Below are 13,598 nucleotides of genomic sequence, written 5' to 3'. Positions count from 1 at the left end.
AAGATTTTTTTATTGTGCCATATTACCTTTTTCAGACATCCATACTAAGCGTTTACATCTTCAAAGTCTAAACAAGTAGCCACCTGTATTCAATCGGTGCAAGATATTTTTCATGAAACTATAGCTTACCTTTTTATAAACCCATAAAAGCACACATTTTCCATTTTATTAGTCAGCAAAGCAGTGGTGGATTTAATAATAAAACTTATAAAATGCAGTTTCTTTATAGACAGTTTAACTTTTTTGCTTGTTTAAAATGCCACAAGGACAACCACATTTATATTGTTTTTGTCTCTATCACACAAAAACAAGTGGCTACAATTTTCTATATCTTTACATAAAAAAATTCACCTAGCGCTCCTCAGACATTTTATAGAGCAGCCAACAGACCCCTAAAGATTTGACAGAAACACACCACTAGGGGAGAAATTATCTACTATAATCCAATACATGTATTTGAATTTGGTATCTATAATGTGTATGTCAATCATATACAGCTACAGTAATCACACACTTCAAATTTCTAAGTACATTTAAAGTAAGTTTGTGTCTTTTTAAATATTAAATAAAATGTTTCCAATTGTGACCACAAAATTAACATATACTACCTACATAAAAATATGAGTGGGGTATTTAAATAGATTTTTAAAGTTGAGAGTGGCATAACTATACCAAGAGGTAACATTTTGAAATTAGTATGATGACATAGAAGGAAGTCTTATAACATTTCAGATTTTAAATAGAAGAAATATGTAATACATATATTAATAATTCAATTGGAGAATTATCTGGTCTGACAAGCACCTAACCCAAGACTTTTACACTCATGAACACTGGTTTCAATGTTTAACAGAATCAATTATATTAACATAATCAATTGTTTCAATGTTCGACTTAATCAAAGGTGATGTCTTTATACTGAGATTCCATTAGTCTAAATTTTATAGTAAAATTATTTCTCTTAGTCTTTAGCTCTATTCACTCATTTCAAACTTGCAGGACCAGAATCTTAGCCTCCTGAAACAGGCAATTTGCCCTGCATAGACCCAGATAGATCTGGAAAAGTTTGCAAGCAACCCCTATCTCACTTAACTACCAACAAATTTAAGATTAAAAGTAACCCAAGTACTTTTAAACACTACAAAACTAGATATATGTTTACTGTGAAATAGTGGAATGCTTAGTAAACTCTTGTCTGGTGGTAGAAGTTTACCAACTTTTTAGTCTTCTGCTGGATTTAAACAATAATAAAACATCCAGTTAATTCAGCTACTTAAATTTTGAAGTTGCTTGTGAAATTAAAAAGGTAATTTAGATGGTTATTTTATATCATAAAAAAAGTTGTCCATGGAATTTTTATTTCTCAAACAGTTCATGTGACCTGTTACAAGCAAATTTATAGTGTAATATGTATCAGTAAAATATTAAAAAATCATGGATGTTTTGTTATTGCTGTTTTTTTTTGTTTGTTTGTTTTTGTTTTTGAGATGGAGTCTCACTCTGTCACCCAGGCTGAAGTGCAGTGGGGTGATCTTCGGCTCACTGCAACCTCCGCCTCCCGGATTCAAGTGATTCTCCTGCCTCAGTCTCCCAAGTAGCTGGGATTACAGGTACCCGCCACTAAGCCCAGCTAAATTTGGATTTTTAATAGAGACAAGTTTCACCATGTTGGCCAGGCTGGTCTGGAACTCCTGACCTCATGATTGGCCCACCTTGGCCTCCAAGGTGCTGGGATTATAGGCGTGAGCCATATAGGTGCCAGGCCAACATCATGGATGTTTATGCTACTTTTAAATAGCCTAAAAATACTAAATACATATACATACAAACTCAGTGACTATAAAGTGAAAAATTAAAGTAGTATTAAGATTGTTACTAAACATACGGTATTGGTAGGAATTAAAAGTGATTACACCTGTTGCTGATAGAGATGTGGGAAAGTACATACCCATGCGTTGCTGGAGGGGGTGGAAATTGTTTCAGCCTTTTGGGGAAGCAATCTGGCAATACCTATTAAGATTTAAAATGCATATACCTTTCAAATCACATCCCCATTACTGGGAATTGATTCCAGGGAAATAAAACACTAGTATATAGCAATAGTTCATGCACTTTTTAGGGCAGAGAGAAAAAAATGGGGTGAAAGAGTGAATGTCCATTAATGGGTAAAAAATTTGAATAAGTTGCGGTGAAACCATACCATTCAATAACATGCAGAAATTACATAATTTTAACCTATAATCAATGATTTTTAAAATGTTCACAATATGCTGTAAAGTAACAAAGGTTAAGAGATAGAGAAATATATAATATGAACCTATTTCTCTAAACCAAATACTACCAAAATGTTTAAATGTATATACAGATGACATATATATATATATTTTTTTTTTTTCTTGAAATGAAGTCTCACTGTGTTGCCCAGGCTGGAGAGCAGTGGCAGGATCCCTCACTGCAACCTCTACCTCTCGGGCTCAAGCAATTCTCCTTTCTCAGCCTCCCAAGTAGCTGGGATTATAGGCATGTACTGTCATGCCCAGCTAATTTATGTATCTTTAGTACAGACAGGGTTTCACCATATTGGCCAGGCTGGTGTCAAACTATTGACCTCAAATGATCCACCCACCTCGGCCGATGTATATTTATTCAATTAAACATTAAATTGTTATTCAGTTGGCAAGAGAAAAGATAATAAGAGAAAATTGCATTTTTTAGAAGTTTGCTCAATAAAAATGGAATAATACAATGTCATCTTTAGAAAAATCTTTGGAAATGTTTTTGTGTATGTTTCTTTAAAAGTATGTGAAATATAGTCATTGAAATAATGATATTTTTCGGAATGTGGAGAAATTTCAGATATTTTCTTTCTCTTTTATTGGCTAATTTTTAAAAAACAATTATTATGTATAAAATATACAATGAAAGGACTATCCTTCATAAGGGGAAAAAACCTAAAACCTAAAAGAAATATTATACTAGCTTAAATTTTTCACAACAAAAATTCTCATTGTAGTGGAAAATCTGAAGCATTTAAACCCAAGAAAACATCCTAATTTTAAAAGAAAGAAAAATGGGCAGCATCATGAGAAAAGGGATGTGGTATACACCAGCAGCTGGCCTCACCATTCATTCTCCCCTTCTTCCATTATAAGGTTATCTCTGAGTTTTATCTGAACAAATGGGCACTGAGAATAAACACTGCATTTTCCAGTCTCCATTACAGGTAGGATCGCAGAGATATAGGATGTGCCTAAGTTCTGCCATGCTGGCCACAAGCAGAGGGGATGTGTGCAGTCTTAAGACCTGGAACATGACTGTATCAGGCCATCTGCTACCACACAAACCAGAGCAACTCCCAGGCACTGTGATAAAGCAACAGAAGATAATAGAGCTGCCATATCATACCCCTAGTTTGTGTATGCCTGGATTATTACAAGAGAGACAAATATACTTTTACCTTTTTAAAGTCACTGTCATTTTATTATTTTGTTAGCAGATTACACACTCCACAAACACAGAGTTTGGTACCTAGAAACGGGGTTACCTTAACAAAATTTAAAATACGAGACATTAATTTAGTGAGCAGATGGTGATCAGCAAGGAAACAGATATTGCAGGCTGAAAAGTTGGTGATTCCTATGCCACGGTACATTATCTAACTGTAGGTGATAATACACATGTGGATAGTTCTGTGGGTGAGACAGATTGAGAAAAAGATCGGAATATCACTGAGAGCTGGTTTTTCCTTGCCAAGTTTAGCAGTCCTACATTATCTTGAAATAATGATATTTTTCTGAATATTATTAATTCAAGATTAATTCAAGAGAGTTATAAGATTTAGCTGAATATAAGACTGGCCCAAATTTCTCAAGAACATCACTGAGACAATGGGGCCAGTGTAATGGCAAAGATCAGATAAAAATATGGCCTTTTGCCTTCTCACCCCAGCCTGCTGTTTCGATAGCCATAAACAAAAAATTAGCCAACTTGGTTGAGGAAAAGAAAGTACAGATAGACAAAATCATAAATGACAAAGGAGAAATAACCACTTAAAGAGATGAAACTTTGAAAATCATGAGTCCAGGCCAGGTGCAGTGGCTCACACCTGTAATCCCAGCATTTTGGGAGGCCAAGGCAGGAGGTTCTCTTGAGGTCAGAAGTTTGAGACCAGCCTGGCCAACATGGCAAAAGCTCGTCCCTACTAAAAATATAAAAAATAGCCAGGTGCATTGTACACCTGTAGTTCCAGCAACTGGAGAGGCTGAGACACAAGAATCAATTGAACCTAGGAGGCAGAGGTTGCAGTGAGCCAAGATCACCACTGCACTCCAGCCTGGGTGACAGAGGGAGACCCTGTCTCAAAAAAAAAAAAAAAAAAAAAAATGGAAAAAAAAAAAAAAAGAAAATTATGAATCTATGTTGCATAATTCTATGAAAATAAATTGAAAATCCCACAAAGAGAGTTTCATAGGAAAGTACATTTTTCAAAATTGACCCCATCTTTCCAGATAAGAATTAGTTTTCTATTGCTGCCATACAAAGTTACCATAAACGTAATGTCTTAAAACACCACACATTCATTGTTTTTCAGTTTTATAGATTAGAAATGTAATATGTGCCTCACTGAACTAAAATCAACGTGTCTGCAAACTGCTTTCCTTTTGGAGGTTCTGGAGGAGAGTATTCCCTGTGCATTTATGTTGTTGGCAGAATTCATTTCCTTGTGACTGTCCCTGTTTTCTTCTTGAATGTCAGCTGACAGTCATATCAGCCTCTGAAGTCCATTCCTGTTCCTTGGCTGGTGGCCCTTCCTCCACTGCCAAAGCCAACAACAATGGTACAGGTCAAGTCCCTCTCACGTTGCATCTCTCTCACCCAGAAGGGAAAAGCTGCCTGCTTTTAAGTACTCATATGATTTGATCCTTCAGAATAATCTCCTCATCTCAAGGTTCTTACCCTTAGTCACATCTGCAAAGTCCCCTTTGCCATGTAATTTAACATACAGGTTCTCAGGACTAGGGCATGGATACCCGGGGAGCCTTTATTCTCCTACCACACACCCTAACACAAATTTCTTAAAGCAAAACCAAGCCAAGAAAACTTCTATCAATTTTCACAGGAGAAAAGGAGAACTAACCCTCAAATTTTACTAAGTGCAGATGATTTTTAAGGGGGTATTTAGCCAAAGTTTTAAAGACTAGATAATCCAATGCCACTTAAATTTTTCCAAGCATAGAAAAAGAAGACATTTCCAATTTTTTTTTTAACTTCTGTCAAAAAATTTATTACAAAGAAAATTCAGCATTGGTACATAAACCTAATAAAATGGCAGTAAAAAAAATAGACAATCTCACTTCAAAATATTGAGGAAAGTTTACTGCAGCACTATTCACAATAGCCAAGATATAGAATCAACCTAGGTGTCCAACAACAAATGAATGGATAAAGAAAACGTGGTACATATGCCCAGTGGAATACAACACAGACATAAAAAAGAATGAAATCCTGTCATTTGTGACAACATGGATGGAACTGGAGGACATTATGTTAAGTGAAATAAGACAGGAACAGAAAGTTAACCACATGTTCTCACTCTTATGTGGAAGCTAAAAGAAGTTGATATCATAGAAGTAAAAAGTGGAAGAGGAGACTAGAGGCTGGGAGGCTAGAGAGAAGGGAGGGGTGAGGAGAGATTTATTAAAGGTTACAAAATTATAGCTAGATGGGAGGAATAAATTTTGGTGTTCTATAACACTGTAGAATGACTATAGTTAACAACAGTACATTATATAGTTTCAAATAGCTAGGAGGAGGATATTGAAAGTTCCCAATAGAAAGGATAAATGTATGAGATGACAGATGTGCTAATTATCCTGATCTGATCACCCTATATTATATATATTGAAACACCATTATGTACCCCAGGAACATGTACAATTATTATTTGTCAATTTTAAAAATAAAATAAAAATTTAAAAGCAAATAAATAAAATTTTACTAAATAAATAAAATCATAAACCAAAGATTAGAAAACAGAATCCAACAGTACATTACAAAATTAATACATCATGGTCAAGCAGAGTTTATTACATGAGTGCCAAAGTGGTTTAATAATAGAAAATCCTTTAGTACAAGCACAATTTTAAAAGATCTAAAGAAAAAATTATTTGACTATTGTCATAAACACTGAAAAAACACTTTAATAAAATCCAAAACCCATTTCTGATAAAATACTTTGTAAAACAGAAAAAGGATTTTTCTTTAAATTGATAAAAATATATTTTCTGCAACTCTAAATCTGGCATATTACTTCCTAGGTAAACACTACAGGCATTTCCCATAAAAATTCAGAATGATGCAAGGATGTCTGCTATTCTGCCTTTCCTATTTAACGCAGAATTAAACTTACTGGCTAATGCAATGAAACAAGAGAAATTAATTAGAAAGAAAAGAATTGAAAAAGTTAAATTACCTTTATTTGCATATTGTATGAGACTTTACTAAGAATACCCAAATCAATGATATTATATCTATATGAGTAATAGCCATTCAGAAGATATAATGACAGAAAAAGAAGTTTAACCTATCAACAAAAAGTAAAATTAAAAACAAATCTAACAGTAATGTACAAAACCTATAAGAAGAATGTTTCAAACACTTCTGAAAGACAAAAGCAGAGCTGAACAAATGGAAAGACCATGCTTGATGTTGATATCAAATATCCTTCTAGTTCACATGTATGTAATGTGATTCTCCAAAAATACATATAAATGAGATTTTTCCTAAGGCTAGACAAATTGGCTCTAAAATCCATATAGAAAAATATACAAAATTAACTGATAAGCTCCCTATAAAGAGGAGCCAAGAGGGAAGTGATTTGGTCTTCTCTACATCAAAACATTGCATATGAATAAACAACTAGACAATTAAAACAGAATAGAAAGTTTAAAGGTAAATCCAGCTACATATAAAAATGTAAAATATAATTAATTGAGATAGTGTCTCACATCTGTGAGAACAGGATGGACTTTTTAATAAACAGTATTGTGACAACTGGAGAGTCATTTGGAAGAAGATACAATTGAAGCCCACACCTCACACCAAACACGAGGATAAACCCTGTGTGAATCAGAAACCCAAAATTTGAAAAAATGAATTATGTACGCATATTGAAATACTACTCTGTGTCCCAGAAATGCATACATTATGTGTCAACTAAAGATAAAAGGGGGAATTTCCTAATATAAAATTTTTAAATATAGAAGAAATTAAGTCCTATAAGTTCTAGAATAAAATATCAATGAATCTCTTTATAATCTGGATGTGAGTAAAGCCTTTCCAAATAAAACTCGAAATCCAGGGGAGGAAAAAAAGAGTCTGGAGAACAATAAGCTTTTACATGTAAAAAATAATAACAATAAGGTAAAAGATAAATGCCAATTTAGGAGAAAACACTTGGAACATGGATCCGAGGTAAAAAGCTAATCTCCCAAACATGCAAGGAACTCTCTGGGCAGGAGGGTATGTACTTATGCTGCGAATGTTTACTGAGAACCTACTTGGTGTAAAGACCTTCAGCTGAATCTAAGACACGTGATAATGCTACACAAGCACATTTCCATTCAAAGTAAGAAAATCCTACTGAAGACTTCTCCACCTCAGTAGCATCCCCTTTGGCAGATGAGGGCTACTGCTATACTAATTTCCTGCATGTGTTTTTCATTTTGCTATTTGCCTTCTTGAAAATCCTGGAATGCAAAATTAACTCACATAAAGGACTATAAAAATCCTTTGATATTCTAAAATAAGAAAAATAATCCTATTCATCACAATATTTATCTGAAATTTTAGAACACGTAGTTACTTAAGATATTTTTATTAAACTATCAGGTTCTATTTTTAAAAGTAACTTCCAGCACTATCTTTTGTTTGCGGCCATTAAGGCAGTCAGTCACTTATGTGTTTATTTAACTCTGATTCTAATTTGAAATCTCTAATATGACAGTAATTGCATTGTCTTCAATCAATATTTGGCTCTCCATTTTACCTCAATCATAACTCTAACTACAGCTGTCTAAGAATTCTGAGCTTCCTGTCACCCATTATTTCCTACTCAAACATACAGAGTTTAAGTTTGTTCAACATTCTGTTTAATAATTTTAGTTTAAACAAGACTATTTATTTGCACTGGAGCAAAGTTGTTGTGTTTTTTTCTCCTAATAAGTTATTCTTATTGTCATAAAGAGAGAGAACAAGAGTGGTGTGTGTTTCCCATCTGACAAGAGAACTATACCCACTTTTGCATTATTTACACAATAATGATCAAGGCCCAGGGCATTTCCTGGGGATTAATGGCTGACCAGGAGATTGAAGACCATTAACCTTAGGCAGTCATTAATTTTCTCAGAAAACCCGGTTGAAGTCATTATTTCTATTATAAGATCGATAACATACACCCCTCACCACCACTACCAAAAAAAAAAAAAAAAAACGGAAAAAGAAACCATTGGAAATAACTTTTCTCTGGAATTTTTCTTAAGTGCATTCAACATGTAGGTTATATTTTAAGAGAAATGTCACTAAAATTCTGAACAACTTAATAAGTAACATGGCATACTTCATCACTTAGACATCACTGTCATGAACATTTGTGATTCTTTTCTCTCTGCCTTCCTAAACTTGACTTAGAAGTCGAGCTAAAAATAAAGTCTCTCTCTCTCACTCACTCGCTCACTCTCGCTCTCTCTCTTGCTTTCACACTCTGCCCCCACTCTTTCCCCTGCCCTTGTTCCCTCCCTCTTTCCTAAGAGCTTCAGTATGCAAGGTGTAAATCTGCAAAAGCAGCATGTGGTAGGTAACACTATATACAAATTGTTGGAGAGCAGGTTGAGCTATGAATCTACAGTGTTTTTATTAGTGGCATTTTATCTGAAATAAATGTCAGAAAGAGCTACTTTTTCTGAGCAACTTAATTGAAATGGATCTAAAAAACTAGAATTCACATGATAAAATAAGGTGTCATTTGTCTGACACTGCTTTAATGCTCCAAATACTGAGCTTGGCAAGAGGAGAACCTGGACCCAAACAGTATCTCAGAAATCAAAGAGCTCCAAAAGAGCAGCAGCAACATTTGAACTCCTGAAAGAAGGAAGAGAATATACAAAATAAACATTAAAGAGCCTCAGGAAATGTATTTGTTTGTGAAAGCCTGTGGTTAGGACAGTGCCACATCAAACAGGGGAAAGCCCTCTTAATGGATTCTCCAGTTTTCAGACATATTTGTCAATATAATTTTCATCTTTAAAATGGAGATAATGTGAACTACATTCCAGTCCTCAATTCAAGGGCAAGATATTACGTGATGCAGTAAGAATGGCTGCTCATCTAGGATGCACCATAAATAGCACATAAGAAGTGATATGAAATGGGAGTTCTTTTCATTGATCTTATTTACATCTCAGTCACTTCTTACCCTTGAAATAACAAGCAGAGTTATTGTCAATGTGTTTATATCACTTTCTTGTATATCCACTGGGGACTATAGCTTTATACATTGAAAACTTCCCTTCCTTCCTTCTTTCTTTTTTTTTTTTTTTTTTTTTTTTTTTTTTTTTTTGTTGAGACGGAGTCTTGCTCTGTCGCCCAGGCTGGAGTGCAGTGGCCGGATCTCAGCTCACTGCAAGCTCCGCCTCCCGGGTTTACGCCATTCTCCTGCCTCAGCCTCCCGAGTAGCTGGGACTACAGGCGCCCGCCACCTCGCCCGGCTAGTTTTTTGTATTTTTAGTAGAGACGGGGTTTCACTGTGTTCGCCAGGATGGTCTCGATCTCCTGACCTCGTGATCCGCCCGTCTCGGCCTCCCAAAGTGCTGGGATTACAGGCTTGAGCCACCGCGCCCGGCCCCTTCCTTCTTTCATCTCTGCTCCTCCCACCCCCATTACCACCACCACCATCAGTACATTCCATGAGCAGGTAAGGAGAAACAGTGAGTCAGGAAAACAAAAGAAGAAAATCTTAAGAGAAGGAAAAATAAAAGTAATTGATTGGTGCTGAAGAACACCTGTGGTTAGTGGACATCCATCCTTCCCACAATTAAGGGCAAACCAGACTAAATGATTCTGTTGATGGGAAATACACAAGTAAATTCAAAATAATCCCTATATCCGAGAAGCTCGCCATCTATTAAGGGAAATAAAATATATAAGAGATTCAAAGAAATATTTTCTCTCATTCCATTGGTTGCCTTTTCCTCTGTTGTTTCCTTTGCTATACAGAAGCTTTTTGGTTTGATGTAGTGCCACTTGTTTTTTGGTTTTGTTGCCTGTGTCATATCCATGAAATCATTGCCAAGACCAATGTCATGAAGCTTTCCCTGAAATTTTCTTCTAGGATTTTTATAGTTTCAGGTCTTAATTTTAATTCTTTTTTCCATTTTGTGTTGATTAGGATGTATGGTGAGGCCAAGGAGGGCGGATCATGAGGTCAGGAGATTGAGACCATCCTGGCTAACATGGTAAAACCCCATCTCTACTAAATATACAAAAAATTAGCCAGGCACGGTGGCATGCGCCTGTAGTTCCAGCTACTTGGGAGGCTGAGGCAGGAGAATTGCTTGAACCTGGGAGGTAGAGGTTGCAGTGAGCTGAGATTATGCCACTACACTCCAGCCTGGGTGACACAGTGAAACTCCATCTAAAAGAAAAAAAAAAAAGATAAGCATCCAATATCATTCTTTTGTATGTGGAAGAGACTCTCCTCTTTCCTTTGTGTATCTTTGGTACTGTTGCCAATGATCAGTTGACTGCGTATGCATAGGTGTACTTTTGGTTCTGTATTCTGTTCCTCTGGTTGATGTGCCTCTCTTTATGCAGTGCCATAGTGTTTTGATTACTGTAACTTTGTAACATATTTTGAAAGCAGGTTAACAGGATGCCTCCAGCTTTGTTATTTCTCAAGATTAGCTTGGCTATTTGTAGTCTTTTATTATTTATTCCATTTGTTATTATTGTTCCTGAAGTATTATTATTGTTATAATGATATCAAAATAGAAAACCAAACAAATAAAAGATGACCATGAATGAACCACTGGTGAATGTGTCATGAGCCAAGAATTATGATTAATATGATTTTATGTTACTGAGACTTCAAAAATAATAATAAAGGTTCTTCAAGAGACAAACTTCATAGAGAATGTCATCATCTCCTAAAGGATATAACTTTATAAAGCAGAAAAAAGCGGGCCTGGGATACAAATAAACCTGACCTTGATTTACAACTCTTTTGCTTACAAACTGAGTGACAAAGAGTCACCCATTTCACTTATTTGAGCTTTTGTTTTCTCATCTGGCAAATGGGAATAATAGTACTTACTTTGCAGTATATTATGAGAGATGATAAAAGGCTTCTGGCAGATACTAGATGCTTTGATAAAAGGTAGCTGTAATGGGTGATTGATTAAAAGCATACAGAAAGAGAAGAAAAAGATTACTCCAAAGTTTTGACCCTAGTCAGGTGACTATAAAAATAATAATGCTATAAATGGAAATATAAATATCAGGGAGTATGAACAGATTTTAGGAGTGGGGTTTTTCCATGTTAGCAAATTTTATTTTATGTTTTATATGTAAGTCCCACGCCATCACTAAAGCAAACCTAAAGGAAAGAGACTTTCTCTCTGATATCCTGCTACATTTAGGCCTTGTGATGACTCCACTTCTTCATCATTGCTGCTGCTGTTGTTTATTTTCACTTGTTTTTGTTGTTTATTTCACAATAATATGTTATGGGCAAAATGAAATATAGATAAGGATTCAATCTAGCTAGGTCCTGAAAACTCAGAGTAAGTGATGTCTCAAATGCTCAACACCATACCCAGTGCTAACCAAAAAGTACAATCATTTGTAACCTACATGTGTAATTCAGTACACAAGAATATCTTAAAGATGGTCATTTCTAAAGCTCATATAGAATTCACCAGCATAACAAAGTTAGCAGCCTAAACAGCCAACTAGATTGGGTAATTGTAGAAATCTTCTGGGAAAATGTATTATGCCTTTTGGAATAAAGTTGGATATTAGGCAGATAGATTTTCAGCATCAAGTTATAATGATTGTTGTGTCTGTTAGAAAGAACCTAAAGTTAAGATTCAATTAATAAAGTTTTAAAATGTAGGGCACTGCAGTATTTTTAGGGGTATAAAATTTCAAGTTAAAATTTAAATATTAAATCACAGTGATCTGTTTCCTTTCCAATTTAAAGTATACTAATTCTAATTTTGTTATGTGACCTTGTATGACCCATGAAATGTGTTTAAGCTGTGAACTGTCATTTAAGTGTAAGAAAAAAGTGGGACTACTCATCAACTGCATTGTATCCAGCACCAAAATCTTCCTGATGGAGTAAGATAAACACCCATTCAGCTACCCTAATTTTTTTAAGAGTACCAAATGACATGACTTAATTTTACATGTCAAAATATAGGCAAACCACTGGGCATGGTGGCACATATCTGTAGTCCAAGCTACTTGGGACACTGAGGCAGAAGGCTCACTTAAGCCCAGAAGTTCAGACTGTAGTGAGCTAAGCTATGATCATACCAGTTCACTTCAGCCTGAGCAACATAGCAAGACCCCATTTCTAAAACTAAATGAATAAATAAACAGTCAAACCCTTAAAGGACTTTGATGGTCATCAGTTAGCTAAAGTAAGCAACACTTTTAATAGTGTTATCTGTGGCAATTATAAAGCAACAGAGAACTGAAACTACTACAATAGTGTTATAAGTGGTATAACACTTAAGCACTTAACACAAACATCATTCTAGACCAATTAAATCAGAATCTCAGAGACAAGTTCTTATTTAAAAGCTCTCCACATGATTTTAATAAATGCAGCAATGGTTAGGTCTACAAACTTGCATAAAAAATATATATATACTCAGAAATGTATGCTTCTTGCCAAGACTAAGTAACAAAGACCATATACACTAGTTATACTCCTGAAACAACTAGATCAACAAAATATATGAAACAATAATTTTCAAAACATTAAAATTCATGCTACAAAAAACATTGATCTCTGAGAAATGGGAATAATGAACAAAATGAGTCCTATGATTGCCTAGCTAAAAAGAGTTTCCAGGCCATGACACAAGAAAGAAAAACATAGGCAGAGTACAGTAGTCACCCTGTGTAGAGAAGATGTGGTTGGAAGCCTATGGATAACACAGCAAGTAGACTCTGTAGAGCAGAGATACAAGATGAGAGGGCTTCAGAGATGTGCAGTGTCCACATTAAGTCTTCAACTAAGAACTAACTAGCTTATGCATGTGCGAAAAATAACTGAGACCAGGAAAAGAACCACCTAAAAGGATAATAGGGAAAGACACTGAGAGTTCACACAGAAGAATAGCTCATATTCTCATCAACAAAGTCTAAAACCTCATCATTTCAAAAGCATTGTATAAAGTACATAAAAGGGTTTTGCATCAGTATAGTATTAGGAAAAAAATAGCCCTTAGACTCAATTCTGCTTTGATCCCACTTCAGAAAAAGACCCACTAAAATCAAACTGTTTCCAAATAACTTAAGTGCTTCAGACC

The sequence above is a fragment of the Trachypithecus francoisi genome, unplaced genomic scaffold (assembly GCF_009764315.1).
Source record: "Trachypithecus francoisi isolate TF-2019V2 unplaced genomic scaffold, Tfra_2.0 Lachesis_group1, whole genome shotgun sequence".
Taxonomy (NCBI): domain Eukaryota; kingdom Metazoa; phylum Chordata; class Mammalia; order Primates; family Cercopithecidae; genus Trachypithecus; species Trachypithecus francoisi.
Note: the sequence above shows the minus strand (reverse complement) of the source record.